We start from the raw sequence: 18,499 nt of genomic DNA, 5'->3' as shown, positions 1-18,499 counted from the left end.
AGTTAACAAATCCCAAAGATAGGGCCATGCCACCCTATCGAATACTTTTTCGGCATCCAAAAGGGTGATCCCTATTGAAGTTTTGGTTCCCTCAGCCCAGTCCATGATGGCAATAACTCTCCTTACATGATCTGCAGTATCTCTGTTTGGGATAAACCCGTGTTGCCAGCGAGATTTGATTGTTGCTATTATTTTTGACAATCGTGTAGCTAATATTTTTGAGTATACCTTGCTATCGGTATTTATTAATGATATTGGTCTATATGACGCTGGGTTTAATGGATCCTTATCTTTTTTAAGAAAAGTCATTATTAATGATTGGGCCCAGGAGTCCGGTGGAAAGCCTCTCTGTGCTTCATGAAACGTAATAAGTATGTCTTGTTTTATGATATTCCTAAAGATCTTATAAAATTCCAATGGATACCATCGGATCCCGTTGCTTTTCCTATTGCTAGCGATGTTAGTGCGTTTTCAATTTCTTCCCAGGTAATTTCCCTTTCTAGAACCATTTTTTGGTCATTAGAAAGAGATGGTAGAGCATTAGCTCTAGTAAAGTTCATACAATGTTGTAATGAGTAAGTATCATCTTTGTATTGATATAATTTTTGATAAAATTGGCAAAAAACTTCAAGAATTGAATCAGGATTATTATGTATCTGTCCTGTTTCGTCTTGAATTGAATCTATTGTATTAAATACTTCTTTTGTCTAGTTCTTTTAGCCAGAAGTTTCCCTGCATTTTCAGCCATCTCATACATTTGAGATCTATGGGTTGCTAATTTTTCCGCCAGAATAGACGCAAAAGATTCATATAAAGCAGCTTTATGAATTGCTAGGTTTGTTTCAATATCTGATATTGATTGATTTTGGCTAATAGCAATTAATAGTTTTTTTCCCAGAGTAAAATATTTTTATAGCCTTGATCTACCTTTTCTCGTATAATTTTTTGTTTTTTAATAACATACGATAGTGACTCGCCTCTGATCCTCGCTTTAAAAGCATCCCATGTATTCTGAATCGGGGCCGTTCCTCTATTAATGTCAAAAAATTCCTTTATCCACTTTGCCATCATGTCTAAATATTCAGAGTCAGCTAATAATTTTCGATCGAATGTCCAAGGCCTTACATGGGGGATTGATAGGTTAGTTTTTATTTCGATTACTATTGGATTATGATCCGATATTATTCGAGGATATAGATCAAGTTTAGTATCACATAGTAGTGTCTTCTTGATAAAGAAATAATCAAGGCGTACAAACTTTTTATGGGGAAAAGAGAAGAATGTAAACCCGGGTATTGACAGATTTTTTTCATGAGCAACATCAAATAAGCCATGATCCGTTATCAGAGAATGAAGAGCTTTGAATGATTTTTATTTTGCCCCTTGATAATCTATGATGTTACGTAGATTCCTATTAAGATCTATATGAAGGTTGAAATCTCCACACAATATTAATGATGGAGCCCAATTAGCTAATTCTAAGTTTAAGGAGTTCAATATAGTTGGATCATCTATATTTGGGGCATACACAGAGCAAATAGTCCACATTTTACTGTCAATTTTTTATTCCACAATTGCCCATCTCCCATTTTGATCTGCCTTATTACGAATAGACGTCCCCAAACCTTTTTTAATTAGAATTGCCACCCCTTTTGTCGTTGTACCTTGTGACGTGCAGACTAACAATTTCATCCCCAAGTCTTCATACAATTGTCTATCATTCCACATAATATGTGATTCTTGAATACATAAGATATCTAGTTTCATAGTCTGTATAATTTGTGCAGCAACTCCCCTCTTTTTTTATTATTTATCCCACATATGTTCCAGGAGCATATTCGTAATTTTTCCATTTCAGTCAATATTTTTCATTCCCCCCTCCAAGCATAACCAATATATAATAGAAATGAAAACATATATTTCACAGTTCATCTTGTATCTCCGTATATATCTCAGAACATCATAAGCATTTAGAGAACAAAAAAAAGCAAATTGAAAGAAAATGTTTCCATATAAACATCTTTCGGTAGTTTCTGATTTTGTTTGCAACCCCTTTTTCCCTCCCAAACCTCCCAGAGCTCAACCTGAGCCCGCCCACCCCCTTTCCCACCCCCAAACCATCAGGGCAAAGGTACTTATTAGTCCCTCTCATTGATGATGTGATAGGCGCTTCAAGGCTCGTGTCCCGTGGCTCCACATCGTGATTATTGTTCCAAAACAGATCAAAATCCCACCATACCTAGTATCGGACCAATGTACTACCAGCAGCAAGTATACAACCGTAATGCCACAATAGTCAGAATCTAAAACAGAGAACAGAGTTGATACTGGTAACAACAAAAAAAAGAGCATAAGTACAATACCCCCAAAAAACTGAGGATTTAACTTTTCTCCAACACATGATATGGTATTATACTTATATTTATATTGAATCTTTTGGGAACAGATTAGAGCATTAACTTAGAAACCGGCTACAGATAGCATTAGACCCCCTTTTTTTTTTTTTAAGAATGCAGTAGCCTTTCCCTCCCCCTTTTTTTTTATCATAGCGAGAGTAATAACTCTTTAGCCGCCCCCTCTGAAATTAGAAAGTGAGTGCGCTCTTTATAAATGATTTTAAGCTTTGCAGGGTTTAACAAAAATGCCTGTGCTCCTTTGGCCTGAAATAAAGCTGGCGGAGTTGCCAGCGCAGTTGAACTATAGCATGGCAGTAGTCAGGACGCACAAAAAATTCGATGTCTTTACCCTTGCGCTTTCTATATGGTCTAGCCAGGTCATATAGGGCTTCCCTAGCTAGAAAATTATTCAAGGAAATCAAAACAGCACGAGGTTTAGAAGCTGAGTCTTGTCGTTTTTTTTGGAAAAGAAATCTATGCGCCCTCTGTATCTCGGTTTCCCATCTCCATTGTTTTAAATCAGGGAAGGCTTCTGAAAAAAGCTCTATAATGTACTGTCGCGGATCTGACCCTTCTTTTCCTTCCGGAACACCACGGACTCCGTCGTGATCTATTTTCCAAATCGACCAATTTCCAGTTGATATCTTCTTTTATTTCTTCCATTGCCTTTATTTGAGAGTTTTGTTGAGCCATTGAATCTTCCAGTTGGGAGATCCTAGTTTCCGTTTCCGTTACTCTTGCTACTGTGTCATTGGATATTTTCATCACCTTCCTCAAATTATTTTGCAATTTCCTTACTGCCCCTTGAGTGCGAAGATTCTCTGCTTTTGTCTCTTCTCTGTGATGCAACATGACTTGATAAAGAACCTCCAATGTTATCTCTGGTACATCAAACCCTTCTTTGGTTATTATAGGCAAAGTAGAGATAGAAGGAAGAGTAGACCCATTATCATCTTGCCTTAGTCTATTAGGAGACTCCTCAGGATCTGAGTCTTCCGGATCATCTAGATAATTTTGTCCCGGATCAGAAAAAGATTTTTCAAAGTCTTGTAGAGATTGGCCCCCCCTCGCTACCTCCAAGTCTTCCGTACCATCTGAGTCTAGGGCTTGAGAGAGATCAGTCATTGAATAAAAGTTTCCAGCAGAGTCTATGGAATCCATATCCTCAATTAAGTTAAGAGATACTGAATACGGCTGTTCTAATACCTCCTCAGTTTGTTCATTTTCCATGATAGTTATATCGTTAATAGATATCTCAGAATCATGTGCTTTATCTTTAATTATATTTAAATTATCGGGGCTTTTAGAAGAATTGGCTGCAGTACCCACTTTTTTTATAAACATGCCTGGTATTTTTGGAATAGCGCATTGCCTACAACTCCCCGAATTCAACATGTTTGACTCTTGTGGATTGGATACTACTTCTGTAGGTTCAGCGGTAGAAGAAATAAGCATTTCAGTCACATTTCTAGTCATATTCATGCGTGGGGTTTCACTACAAACTGCATTAGTTGTACTCACTATGACAGCAGATGATGAGACTGTTATTCCCCCTGTCCATTGAATAATTTCCTGTGTAGCCACTGTGACTGCCCTTGTTTTTGGCTTTCGTTGCCTTTGGGCGCCGGTTGTGGGATTCTTTGGCGCCATATCTAGCTCCGAACACAGAAACTCCTTTTGTTCTTTTTGAGCCCAGCGATAGTGCTGTTTTCCGCGCTCCGACGGTTCCTGGCGTGTGCTATGAGCAGGTGAGCCGCTGGAAGGAGAGGAGGAGGAGGAGTGAGTCGGGCGTAGCCACGCCAAGTGAAGGGACCGTGAATAGCTTTTCCACAGGTCCAGTCGCATTCCAAGCCCCCGGGACTGAATCCAAGTTTGTATCCGTAAGTAAGTGTATGAATTTTTTTTCCCAAATGTCTAAATCAGGGTCTTTTCCTAGAGCCGTGCTGCGCTGCGCTGATTACCGAGCCGGTATCAGTATTTCACGGAGTAGAGCCAGCTGGGACGTGAGCCTCCTTCAACGCTGCTCACTCGGACATTGCTGCGTCCGCCATCTTGCCCCGCCTCTCTCAGTCTTTTATGATTTCTAATTATTATTAATTGTAATGTCCCACTAGTGTAATATTTTTATCTTTTTGGTGCTTTGTTGGTTTCTGTCAAAGTCTAAAGTAACAAAGAATGGAATTGTGTAAGTTTTACTAAATTTGGTGATTTTATGCATTACCGGGTTTTATAAATATTAGAAACACCGGTGGTTAAAAGTAGGTGGCCAAAGAACACCTGCTTTGTAAATGTCACAAGTACTCCAAGATGGCACTGGTGAACAATAAGGTACACGGAGCATGTTGCATTTGTATCCCATGACTTAGTTTAGAAAGGCTTGAAAAATGTTTTTTTTTTCCAGCCAAGAATGAATATGTTCACTGAAGGAAGGTATCTGTATATGTATACTATAGCATTTTTGATTCTCTGTATTCTGTGATAAAATAAGAACATTTGTTAATTTGTTTAACCAGGGGTGCAGTTGTAGTAAAAATCTTTTTGTATTTAAATTTCTATTCGGTGTACACTCTCTGGAGGAGGGGAGGGGTGTGGCATATTCTGTTTGCAATGCTTCCATAACAATTGGCGACTGATATTGTGAACAGTCTTTTGCGCTGTATTTACCCCTCTTGTGATTTGCTGAATGACTTAATTGGTCCCATAAAATGAAACAGTATTTTGCTCATTAAAGGGGCATACAATGCAGAGAAAACAAGCATTTGCAATGCAATTGGTCTCGCATTTACGCTAAATTGAGCTATTGACATTGTAAAATGACAATGCCTTTTTTGTTTGTTTTCGTTTTTTAAAACATAAATAAAAGGCATTGTCATTTATAATGCCAATAGCTCAAACTCGCGTAAAGGCGAGACCTATTGCATTGCAAATGCTTGTTCTATGTGTCCTGCTTTCTGCAGGACACATAGAAATAGGAAATTACCTGAATCGATTGATTTTGTGCAGGAAGGTGTGATGTATTCCTATAGGTTCTATATCGATCCCCCTATTCCTGACCCTATTCTGGTTAACAAGTTAACTAGCAGCCATCCCATGATGCAGAAACCGTTATCTGATTACGCCAGACCACGGCACAGGAGCGCGTTATCTCATTAGGTCATAACGCTTGCCATCTAATTAGGCAAAGCAATATTCCTCCAGCCCCTGATAAGGCATACGGAGTTCTCAAAACAAATCAAACCTATGACAACCTGGGAAAAACCCTGCGGCCATTGTTTTGATTTCACCGAGAACTTCAGCAAAAGAATGTGCTAACGACCAGTTCGTATGACATCCTTATTGACGTATCTATGTCCATCCTTACGTCAATCTCGGCACCTTACAGGTATAAATATTACCGATATTGCCTTAAGCAAACACACGCGGTGGTGACGAGATCGGAGCAGCCAGACTTGCCGAAGCCCAGAGCAGAGCAGACCCCGCTGGCGCAGCCCCGCCTTCCTGACGCGCTGAGAACGAGACGCTGCTTTCTCCTGCCAAGAAATCCAGCTCCGGCGCTTCCGAGCAGCCCTTGCAGGCAGCTTGGAATATCGAGACCAAAGACGAGAGATACCATCCCTCAACCATCCTAAATTCCAGGTACAGAACTGAATAACCCCTTGCAGAGAATTCTTGAGTCAGTCACTTGGCAAAACAAACTTAACTTAAACTGCTACTTTCTATTCCCGCCCATGTATTAGGCTTAGGTCAGGTACACCGGGGTAGGCGTAGTTAGAAACACCAGTTGAGTACGATTAGTCAAATGTATATGTGTATGTATCTATTTCATCCATTTTAAACCACCATATGGCTTAGAAACCATATAAATGTTTTTACAGTATTATTTTATACTTCTGCTTTTATTGTATGCACTTTACTTAACCATAAGTATTGCGATAATATCGATTCATTTCTCTTGTATGAGAAAAGAGACTGATCAATAAATACCATCTTTTATTGAACACGCCCGTCTCTTCCTTTTCTCTACAATCTGGTGAGACTAAGAATGCACGTACTGACTGAGTAAAATAAGTTGTCTTTTGTTTTCACACGACTCTAGAGATACACTCTTGATTAGGGGAGAGCAAAGTTGTCATGTTCTATGGTTGTCAGAAACTAAATCCCTTCTTGTCTATCCAGGGAGGTTCAACTCCTCCTTGCCTATTCGAGAAAGTTTCTAGTGAACTCTGAGCTAGCTGGCAAACCCAAAACTTTAAGTCTAATATCGACAATAGAAGACCTAGTTAACGTCTGGTCTAGGCCTATACTATTGAAGGTATTATTCCAATGCGCAGAGCCTATTGGGATAATAGGAACTACACTACATGGCGCCCAAACGTTTGGAAAGGCGATAAAACTAACGCAAGACATTAGAGTAACTCAGTCGTGCTTTTTCACTCAGACCCCCTTTTTTCCCATAATACTCCAAAGACGTCTGGAGTGGGTGAAAGGTAATATCCGCCAAACCTCGCAGGAGGAAACTCCTATGTATGGTTCTTGGTTTAGTCAACGTTGAAGGATACACTGTTCCAAAATATTGTGCATCTAATCTTTGTTTCCATAAGAAACCTGATCTGCAAACAAACAGAATAACCCTCTGGACAGTACAATGTCAGACAGCGAAGGAGAAAGAGAGGCAGCTAGAATAGCAGCTGAACTCGTAGCAGCTGATAATACTATGCAAGAAGCAGACCCGGATATAATACTCATCCCGTTCAACATAAGAAAATCTATAATTTTTTTTTTTTTTTTTGAAAATCTATAACTTTAAAACTTATAGAAAATGGACTGACACCTAGAGGTGGCACAGTCATATTCGTAATAGAGGCACACGAATATCGGCAGACAGAGGTATTCTATTCATGGATACACTTTCCAGCAGCAAACGCTGTAACAAAGCACTTCCACTATTACAAAACAGAGGAACCTCCTAATGAATACACTCCTTTCGAGGAGGTGGAAGTACCACTTAAATTTCAAGAGCACCTGCTCTTGTTTAATGGCGCCCTAAAACATAATAATCACATCACCAGGCTCGGTCCATTAGGTAGACCAGGAGCAACGTGGCCGGTCCTAGCCGGATACACACCACATCCAGACAACGAAAGAATGTCTGCAGCAGATCTTTTAATACAACTAAAACAATTAACAAAAGTACATAGACAATTATTCCAATATGTAATGCGGACTTCAACAATCCAACCAGCAATTAAAATTCCACAGCTGACCCCTCATCAGGGGAACACAAATAAAATTACACCACAGAACATACAGTCCTGCCTAGGTAAAGTACCAGCTAAACGGGAACAAATACCATTCTGGTTAGCACAAAAAATCACCCAAATAGAGGCGGTGTTTCCAGACACCACCCCGTTAGAAAAACACAGGATTCTGACTATCTGTCTTCCAATGGGAATCGCACCACACGTGGAGGACTGTGACACTTGGGGTACAGTCTTTGCTTCCATTTACACAAAAATGCATGGTGTTCCATCCATCTCGGTAATACCAGATGTGCTAAAACAAATTCAAGATGAATACGGTCCAGAACCCGCTTTAACTCTTGGTATGAAATTACTTAAAGACTTCAAGCAGGTCTCGGCAATACTACTAGCCAACATAAAGGGAGAAGCAGCAAACGTGGCGATCCGCCAAAGGTTAAAAGAGACAGATTTAGCAGACCAACCAGCTGAAATTGCCAGAATTATAGAAAAATCCTATGAGGAACTAGGTAGAGATAGTTTAGGTGGAATACCAGTAAAACCCCGACTGATTGAAAGTCCTGAAAAAGTATTTTTTAATAATAATTTAACATCACAAAAAAAGAGCTGGGATGGAAACAAACAATCCAATCCTAAAGAAAAGAAATTCCAGTCCAGAGGAAGGTCTCCTCGGCGGAGAGAAAGATCTCCAAACCAAGGACACAGGTCTCCCCAAAGTGAGCCCTCTGGGAAAAGATACAACCTTAGAAATAGGGATAATATAAAGAAGCCTGATAGATATCAAGAAATTGATACACGCCCCTCTCAATCTTTTCAGACTTCCTCGCAGAAATCGGAAAGAAGAGGACGATCAGAACAAAGAGAAGAGCACGTCAAGTCCAAAGACAAGGAACCTGCTCATCTAAAAAAGAAATTACAATTTCCAAAAAAGAAGGTAGCCAGTATTAAAGTAATTAACAATGCCGAGAATACTGAGGACACAACTGAAAAACGGAGAATGGGCTCAGACAATGCTAGACAGCGCAGCAGAAGTGAGCATAGCTCGCAAAGTCCTTATGAATCATCTGGAGACAGTGGACACGAATGAATACCTTCAAGTGGAAACTGCAGACACCAGAGTTAGCAAACCTCACAAAATATATGAAATAACTTTACGTATAGAAGGGGATAAGACTAGAAAAATAAGGGGACTATTTTGGGATAATCTCTCCAAGGGCTATGACATCCTTCTAGCTGAAAAAGACTGGCCACCAGAGTTTGTCAGGGACTGCCCTCATGGCGAAGAAATAATTATGCCTGCCTTCTCAAATCATATCCCAATTCATAAAAAATACACACTTGCTAGAAAGTGGGCAGTAGCTCAAGCTCCTGCTTTATATAAAAATCATGTAGGATGGGATGAGGACTCTTCTCCTCCTCACAAAATCCAGTTAAAATCACAACCTACTGCACAAAGACAGTACCCAATTAAGCAAGAAGCTAAAAAACAGGTAAAAGAAATCCTAGATCAACTAGACTACCAGGGGGTGATTGAAACTTGCACCTCACAAATGAACAACCCTTTGTTTCCTGTCTCCAAACCAGACAATTCATATCGTCTAGTTTTGGATTACAGACACCTTAACTCATGTTGCAAAACTTTTGCAGTGCAAAACTCGCATAGTGCTGCACTAATGAATAACATAGAGCGCAAAAAATACAAAACAACATTAGACATCTCTAATGGATTCTTTTGTCAAAATATAGCACCAGAGAGCAGATATCTGTCCGCGTTCTCAATAAATGGCGCTCAAAAACAATTCTGTCGGTTACCCCAGGGGTACAAGAACAGCCCAGGATTATTCTCAGCGAGAGTAACAGAGTTACTACAAACATATGATGACGAAGCATTATCTTATGTCGACGACATATACCTGACAGATGATGACTTGGATACTCACTTGAAGAGAGTGAACACCATAATACTTGGGTTCGCAGCAGAGGGTTACAAATTCAACTTTAAAAAATCTAGAATAGCCCATCTAACAGTCCTGTTCTTAGGATATGAATTATCAAGTGAAGGCAAAAGCCTGGCTGACAATTTCCTAGAGAAATGTGCCGTACTCCAAGCACCTAGAACACTAAAAAACTTACAGTCAATTCTAGGCTTCCTAAATTTCGGAAGAACATACATTGCAAATTACGCAGAAAGGGTGAAACCCCTTTATGATCTAATAAAACCGGATTTTAAAAGAACCAATTGGACTCAAATACACACAGAAATTCTGAGATCCTTACAAACAGACATGTTAATTAAAACAAAATTAGAAACACGTGATAACACACGCAATCTTGTGATTCGAGTCATCCCAGGAAGATGCGGATTCACATACCTGACCTCTAATGACGGAGAAAAGGTACCAATTGCATTCAAATCACACTTGTACACAGAAGCTGAAAAGAAGTTCAGCATTAAAGAAAACATTGTTCATGCAGTTCAAACAGCAATAGCTAGAGAAAAAAGATAAAGCTGACGGTAGACGTATCACAGTCAGAACAGCAGAATCAGCCTTTGAGGCATTAACAACACCGTGTAATTTACCAACAACAGCATTGAATCCGGAATGGATACAATGGGTGAATTCAATTACAACGGACAGAGTAAAATACTACTTTGATCCAGAATTAAAAGAATTGAAAAATCTAGAATATAAAAGAACATTCCCTCTGCCAATCGACATTCTGCCATTACGACAGTACGCGTGTGTAATCTATACAGACGGACATGCTCAACCCTCCGTTTGGGGAGAACAAGCATACAACCCCACATGTGAGATTACAAAAGAGGTGTGGCGCGGAGGTAAACTAAGACCTCTATTAACAAAAACACACTCAGTAGAAACTAATTCAGAACAACAGACTGAAATAATAGCATTGAAAATGGCGCTAGATAATGCAGATCGCGAATTCCCGACACTTATAGTGTCCGATTCATATTACTGCGTCAAATCATATAACAACGATTTGCAGAAATGGATTCGAAACGGTTACAAAGATGACACAGGTGCAACAATAAAGCAAAAACTGCTTTGGGAACAAATAGTTCTGTTACAGAAAGAACTACCAAAGACTCACGTGATACACTCACTGAGTCATCAGCGTGATGGCGTTCACGTTGCAGGGAATTCATTGGCTGAGACAGCCACAGCGGTAGCAACTAAATCGGCTTCCGTAGCTAGAAAAAAGCGTACAATGAAATACATTGACGGTGAAACAGTGCTGGCGGTGAGAACGTCATCAAAAGGCGACTGCTCAGCGCTACAGATCAACTATCCACTCAATTATACATACATAATCGATGCAAACTCCGTTCCTTTTGCTCGAATCCCTGGAGTGGGGGATAGAGTAATTCCAAACATGGACAGGAGAACTTTGTTAATTGTAGACGCACATATAGGTGAGGGTCTTAGTCATCTCAAACTAAAAGATTCTCTGGAAGAACTACAATCAGTGTACTGGTGGCCAGGCATGAGCCTGCAGCATCACATTTTTGTAAAAAAATGCCCGGACTGCAACAGAGATCGCAGCGGCGAGAGAAACGGTGTAATACCATGGCGTTTCACTCAAGAAGGGCTAAGCAATAATCAATAAAACCAGTGTAAATAATGCGTCCTATTAACAAACAATGACTAGTTTCCACTTATAATGTAGACCCCAGCACTCGGCTGACGTTGGGACTGTTATACAAGGATTTGCGAGTCTAAATGGCATATACGCTAGGAGCATGCTACGTTTGACCAATGTTTTCACTTTAGCCATCAAGCCTGTGGGGAAGCATGGCCAAATGAGCATAGCATAGCGGGATTCTTCTCACTTCCTTCCTGAGGGATACGGGATGGTGTAAAGAAAAAAACCAAGGCATAAAGCAATCTATAACAGAAAGGATATTAGGTTCGGGAGCTGGGTGGGTCAAACATCTAATAAGTGTCCAACGTAGTCTAAACAACATGCCAAGAAATTCTCTGAAGGGATTCAGTCCGTACGAATTATTGTTTGGAACTAGGATGTTGGTCTTAGATCTCGACAGTCAGACTTCAGTGGTGAAGGAAAAAAGCTTTGATATCAAAGATCGTTTGGCTATTTTGCAGGACTTAAATGAAACAAGAAAAGACCTGAGCAACATAAAGTTGAAACAACAGCCAACAACCACTGAAGAACCACCACCTGTCCCAGCAAGACCTGTTTGGATTCCAAAAGTCGGGGATCTAGTCAGAGAAAAGATCGCGGTAAAGAAGGAATTTGGGCCTTCTTATAGAAAAGCAGTTCCTGTCTTGTCTATCAACGGGACAAGATCAGTTGTACTACCGCCGCTTGCTGGTAAAAAGGAGAACCGAGTTGTATCCATCGACCTGGTAAAACCACAATCATGTGGCCGATAACAAACAGTAGGCCAAGTGGACTCCCAATAAGTAGCAGAACACCAAGATTTCCTACCAATACAGAGGTCCTAACTAAGAGGCTAATCACATTCGAACCGCCTACAGAACAACAACAAGGACTATGCAACAATGCATTGGAACTCAGACCTCTAAAAACCCAAATAAAAACATTTAGTAGAGACACACCAACCTACAATGAAGTAACAAATGAATATGCTGAAGCTGCAAGAAACAGTAATCCTGAAGCAATTGGAACAATTGACAGAACGGCATCCGGCTACTTCATAAACTTCGATGATTCCTCTGAAGACCTCAGTGAATCAAAGACACAGCCATCAACAAAAACCTTTATAGATAAAGCTAAAGACCTTTTGAAACAACTGAAAGAAACCTATCTGATTTCTCCATGGATTGAATTTTGGGTGGCCTTTGGTGCATTTATCCTCATACTTTGGCTCATCATGATACTATGCTTGGGAGGCTTCATTGAGGGAAAATATGCTAAAATGGACACAGCAAGCCAGAAAATCAACTTGATCCTCAAGCCACACACATCTTCACACGTCGAAAAGAGAACTTTCTTCAGTCAACTTCACAGCCAATCCTATACCGGGTGGGGTAGCATGGGACAACACTGACTATGAAATTTATGGTCCGGTTGAAATCCTGAAATATCCACACCAAATCAAGATCTCGTTGAGTGACTTTGTAAAACCGAGCTCATTTGCTGATGATTGGGACTTTGAAAGTATAAATAATATGATGTCCGACCTAGTGATGTCTGCTAAATTTACCAAACATGGGGGTATATTATCAACAACTAGCGATAATTTTTGTCTCTAACTTGTTTAGAGACAAAAATTATCGCCGCACATCGGCGATTTTTATCGCAGATAAACCTTGCTATTAGCAAGGTTTATCGCAAATGCGATAAAAAACGCCCGCAATGCATGAATATCGCTGAAAAGTCAGCGATATTCATGCATTATCGAGCAAATGCTCTTAGCCATGTTATCCACCTCCCATTGGATAACATGGCTAAGAACTGCTCAGGGCAGGTGTTAGCTTTTGGAGATATTCGCCCTTAGCGCAAATATCTCCAAAAGTTGGTAATAGGAGATAGCGATGTTAGCGACTGTTTCCAGTCGCTAACATCTTGGCACGCCCACTTTGCATATCATTAGTGATAAATATCACTGACATGCAAAGTGGGGCCCATGATGGTCGCTATCTCCTATTAGCTGTCGCTAACTGGTGTTAGCGACAGCTGTGTAATAGGGAGATAATTTTATCTCCGCTTTCTTGGCTTTTAAAGCCAAAAAAGCGGAGATAAAACCCCTTGATAATATACCCCATGATTATTTGCAGGGTTCGTCTAATTATGATAGTATGTACTGTTACAACCACTATGGTAACCATTTTTTACATAAATCTGCACAACCTAGAAATGTTTTAAATTATAATCAATGGGAACATTGTGCAACCCCTCCAAAAGGAAGCTCAAGAACCTTTTATGACAAATATTCATACTTTTCAGGGTTCAACACAAGTAATGCTGAAACATTTTATTTCAAATTGTCAAATAAGACAGGAACAAAAACCATGCTTACAAACACGAAATTGATATATTCAGACTCATTTTTTGAACAAATGAATACTTTTGGTTTTGATTATTGGGACAAAAATGTTGAAGTAAAAAGTGTTTGGGGTACAAAAGAATGGCAAGTACAAGGTATAGAATCATTGTTTAGAGCCTGCATGATCCCAGAACAAATTATATTTTTGAATGACACTGTTCAACAAACTACCTGTCTTGGCCTAGCCAAAATCAAAGACTTAAATAAACCGTCTATTCCAAAGCCAACTATAAACAGCAATAGCTCTACAGATGAAGAGATAGACGTAAACTATGTATTAAACCAAAACAGAACACATCCTGATTGGAAACAATGGTTAATCTGGCCCACAGATACTAATAACTGTCAAGACAGATTCCTGAACAAAATACAGGGGTTCACATTGACCAGGCCAGATCCTAGATATTCCCAAAGACAACACCCAGGGATGATAACCACCTACAGTGTGGGCAAACTCTGCCTTCAATGGCTACAAACTTCCACACTGACAGAAATTAAGCAACACCTAACTTTACTTACTGATGGTGCTGACTTGCGTGATTTCATTATGGGACCACGCAAACAGCGTCAAAAACGCTTCATAGCAGCCTCTGTATATGCAGCTTACAACGAGGCCTGGAAGGTAACTCAAATTGAGACAGCAGAAAGTATACGGGAAATTGACCGTATTAATTTGGAAAAATCACTTTCTGTAGTGGACAATGGGTTAATGACTCTGTCCTCCAGAATTTTTTCTTTGGACAGCATTGTGTCTTCAGCAATCGACATAATATCGCAAGACTTACTGTTGTTACAACACGGTCAGTCTCAATTGCGTTCTATTGTACAGCTTGGCTGGACGTTACAAAACCTGCGTTCAGGCTATGTGCCTTGGCGTTTAATCAACACAACGTCACTATTCAATATCTTTAACCTTACTGATAAACAAATCAGTATGGCACAAAAGGGTGCTGATTATACAATCCTGAGCATTGAGAAACTCGAGAGATTACCAGTGACAATGTCAGAACGACCTGTCAGTGAATGGATAATACATGGGATAATTAATATTCCAATATCAACCTTCAGGTTTCAATACTGCCAAAAATATATACAGGCTGGCATGTACGAAAAATTGGGAAAAGGGTACATTAAGACAACATGGAACTTGCCCTATTCACATGCATGTGTCAGTAATAAAGGACAGAAAGTGTTTCTTAGTGGCAATAATTGTGCGATGTCACTAAGCGGTACACTTCTGTGTAATGGAATTAGTTTGCATGGAGCCTGTGAAGGGAACTCAAATAACCTTTCATGTCACCAGCTAGGCGCACCTGCAACAGAGATAGAACCATTCTTTAAAAGACTCTATAACGGGAGTTACATTCTAATTGTGGATCACAGATGTTGTAGTTTACTGCCCGGGGTTCCTTATCTCATAAGTACGACTGCGAAGGTCATGTGCTGTGGACGCTTATTGTTCCCCAGCTCCTTTCCAGACAGGGAGGCAAGGGCATGGCCTAATTTGAAAATTACTTCTATTCGAATAGATACTTTAAGCAGAATGAAAACAGTGCTTCTTCAGACGCCGACCAGGCTCACGTCATCAAAAGAAACGTATGATCTCCTAGTCGCAAGGACGACTGCAGAGATTCACTCATTGCTATCAACTAATTCCCCCATACATTTCGCAGAAATCCTGAATGAAATCTTAAATATGTCTGATACCAGTGGAGTCTCAAATGTATTTAAGACAGTATTTTCGATGGCATTAACACCATTCAAAGCCATACTGGGTATTTTTCCAGACTTCGTCCATTCGATTTTAGGCGGACTTCCCCTCATTTTGGGACTAATTGCAGGAATCCTATTCTTGGTCCTTATATTTCGTTATGGCAAACCATGTCACAGACAAAACACCTGCGACAAGGGAAGAAACAATCCGAGCCATTGGATACCGGGACCGGATATCAAAAATCCTGGGACTTTCCCGGCTTAGAGACCTAAACATGACTTGGTTTCTTTCATTTCGACCAATGTGGCATCGATGTGTTTTACCTGTATTAAGGTGCTTGCTGTGCGGAGAAGAATGCGTGTTGGACACCTGTCTGACGCTACAATCGGATGCGCCAATGGATGCAGAAGCATTGTTGGGTCCGGTAACGGCCCTTGCATTGTGCTGCCCTCAACGGCTGCCAATCCTGATGACGGCATTCGTGGAAACTTCACCACTACGATTGAGGGGTAGTGAAGTTCAAGATGAAAGCAGCATCGATCAGGTACGACCTTCTGTCAGCAATACTAATCAAAACGTCAATGGAGACAATCATGCACACGAATGCATGGTTACATCTTTTTCCGAGTTAGTGGAACTTTCACAGGAAGCTGTTGACAGCTTTTTCGACAGTCTCAATGATATGATGTTCTCACCAGAGCAGAAATAACGACTTTTGAGCAAGCTAGCACATGGCGTTCCCAACACCCTGAATTTGGCCTTCAACTTTAATAATAAAGTAACATGAACAATTTTCCCTCCAGTTCACGGACAGCAATTTTTTCAGCAGCCCCAAAATATGTTTACGATTTTTCGGGACACTTATCTTCTGCTTAAAGTTAGAACTATTCTTAGAGAACTAAATTTCTACTTTTAGAAACTTTATAGACATTAGCTGCCCGCTGGTATGTTCATAATTATTTTATTCTGTGATGAAATGGTCTCGAACTTTTCTTCTGTATTAAGAGCCATTTCATGTGTAATTCTCATATTCAAATTAGTAATAATGTATACATATGCGTGATTAATTTAGCATTATTCTACAGCTTGAGTGCATATAGTAAATGTGACTATTTTTTTCCGTATATTACATAATTTCGAAATGCATTATATGTATTTTGGGGTGGTAAGGTATACACGATACTCTACAGTATGTTTTACTATGCCTAGATTCGTAAATATGGCCATAGTTAGCGTGGAGTGGGTTTGATGTATTCCTATAGGTTCTGTATCGATCCCCCTATTCCTGACCCTATTCTGGTTAACAAGTTAACTAGCAGCCATCCCATGATGCAGAAACCGTTATCTGATTACGCCAGACCACGGCACAGGAGCGCGTTATCTGATTAGGTCATAACGCTTGCCATCTAATTAGGCAAAGCAATATTCCTCCAGCCCCTGATAAGGCATACGGAGTTCTCAAAACAAATCAAACCTATGACAACCTGGGAAAAACCCTGCGGCCATTGTTTTGATTTCACCGAGAACTTCAGCAAAAGAATGTGCTAACGACCAGTTCGTATGACATCCTTATTGACGTATCTATGTCCATCCTTACGTCAATCTCGGCACCTTACAGGTATAAATATTACCGATATTGCCTTAAGCAAACACACGCGGTGGTGACGAGATCGGAGCAGCCAGACTTGCCGAAGCCCAGAGCAGAGCAAACCCCGCTGGCGCAGCCCCGCCTTCCTGACGCGCTGAGAACGAGACGCTGCTTTCTCCTGCCGAGAAATCCAGCTCCGGCGCTTCCGAGCAGCCCTTGCAGGCAGCTTGGAATATCGAGACCAAAGACGAGAGATACCATCCCTCAACCATCCTAAATTCCAGGTACAGAACTGAATAACCCCTTGCAGAGAATTCTTGAGTCAGTCACTTGGCTAAACAAACTTAACTTAAACTGCTACTTTCTATTCCCGCCCATGTATTAGGCTTAGGTCAGGTACACCGGGGTAGGCGTAGTTAGAAACACCAGTTGAGTACGATTAGTCAAATGTATATGTGTATGTATCTATTTCATCCATTTTAAACCACCATATGGCTTAGAAACCATATAAATGTTTTTACAGTATTATTTTATACTTCTGCTTTTATTGTATGCACTTTACTTAACCATAAGTATTGCGATAATATCGATTCATTTCTCTTGCATGAGAAAAGAGACTGATCAATAAATACCATCTTTTATTGAACACGCCCGTCTCTTCCTTTTCTCTACAATCTGGTGAGACTAAGAATGCACGTACTGACTGAGTAAAATAAGTTGTCTTTTGTTTTCACACAACTCTAGAGATACACTCTTGATTAGGGGAGAGCAAAGTTGTCATGTTCTATGGTTGTCAGAAACTAAATCCCTTCTTGTCTATCCAGGGAGGTTCAACTCCTCCTTGCCTATTCGAGAAAGTTTCTAGTGAACTCTGAGCTAGCTGGCAAACCCAAAACTTTAAGTCTAATATCGACAATAGAAGACCTAGTTAACGTCTGGTCTAGGCCTATACTATTGAAGGTATTATTCCAATGTGCAGAGCCTATTGGGATAATAGGAACTACACTACAAAGGTGTCCCTTCTTGCTAAAATCAATAAGCCCCGTGTTGGCACATGGCAGCCCATTGTGTGCCCTCGCTGAGGAAAAGGACAGGAATGCACCGTATCTTATAGATACAGCGCATTCCCGCCCTTTTCTTTTGCCTTAAGGCAGCGCATCAAGATTCCCAAATGAGACCCTAAGTAGCAAGTCAGGTGTACTACAAGAGTAAGTCACGCGTAAATCATTGCAAATCTGACCCACAGTGTTCCCTTTAAATACATACCCGTCCTTATTCACTGAAGGCCTGATTCACAAAGGTAAACTTACACTGTTGAGTAAGTTTACTATTTTCTGCAATTCTCACACTCCGAGTAAATAGTAAGTTTAAGACCATGGAGAACTCCGCACATAACAAGATGGGTCTGTCTGTAAACGTACTATTAACTTTTAGTTTGTGAATACAAAAATAAAAACGTAAACTTATACAAAAGTATAAGGTTACCTT

Source organism: Lissotriton helveticus, chromosome 2_1, assembly GCF_964261635.1.
Source record: "Lissotriton helveticus chromosome 2_1, aLisHel1.1, whole genome shotgun sequence".
Taxonomy (NCBI): Eukaryota; Metazoa; Chordata; class Amphibia; order Caudata; family Salamandridae; genus Lissotriton; species Lissotriton helveticus.
The sequence above is the reverse complement of the archived record's forward strand: the minus strand, read 5'-3'. Positions refer to the sequence as shown.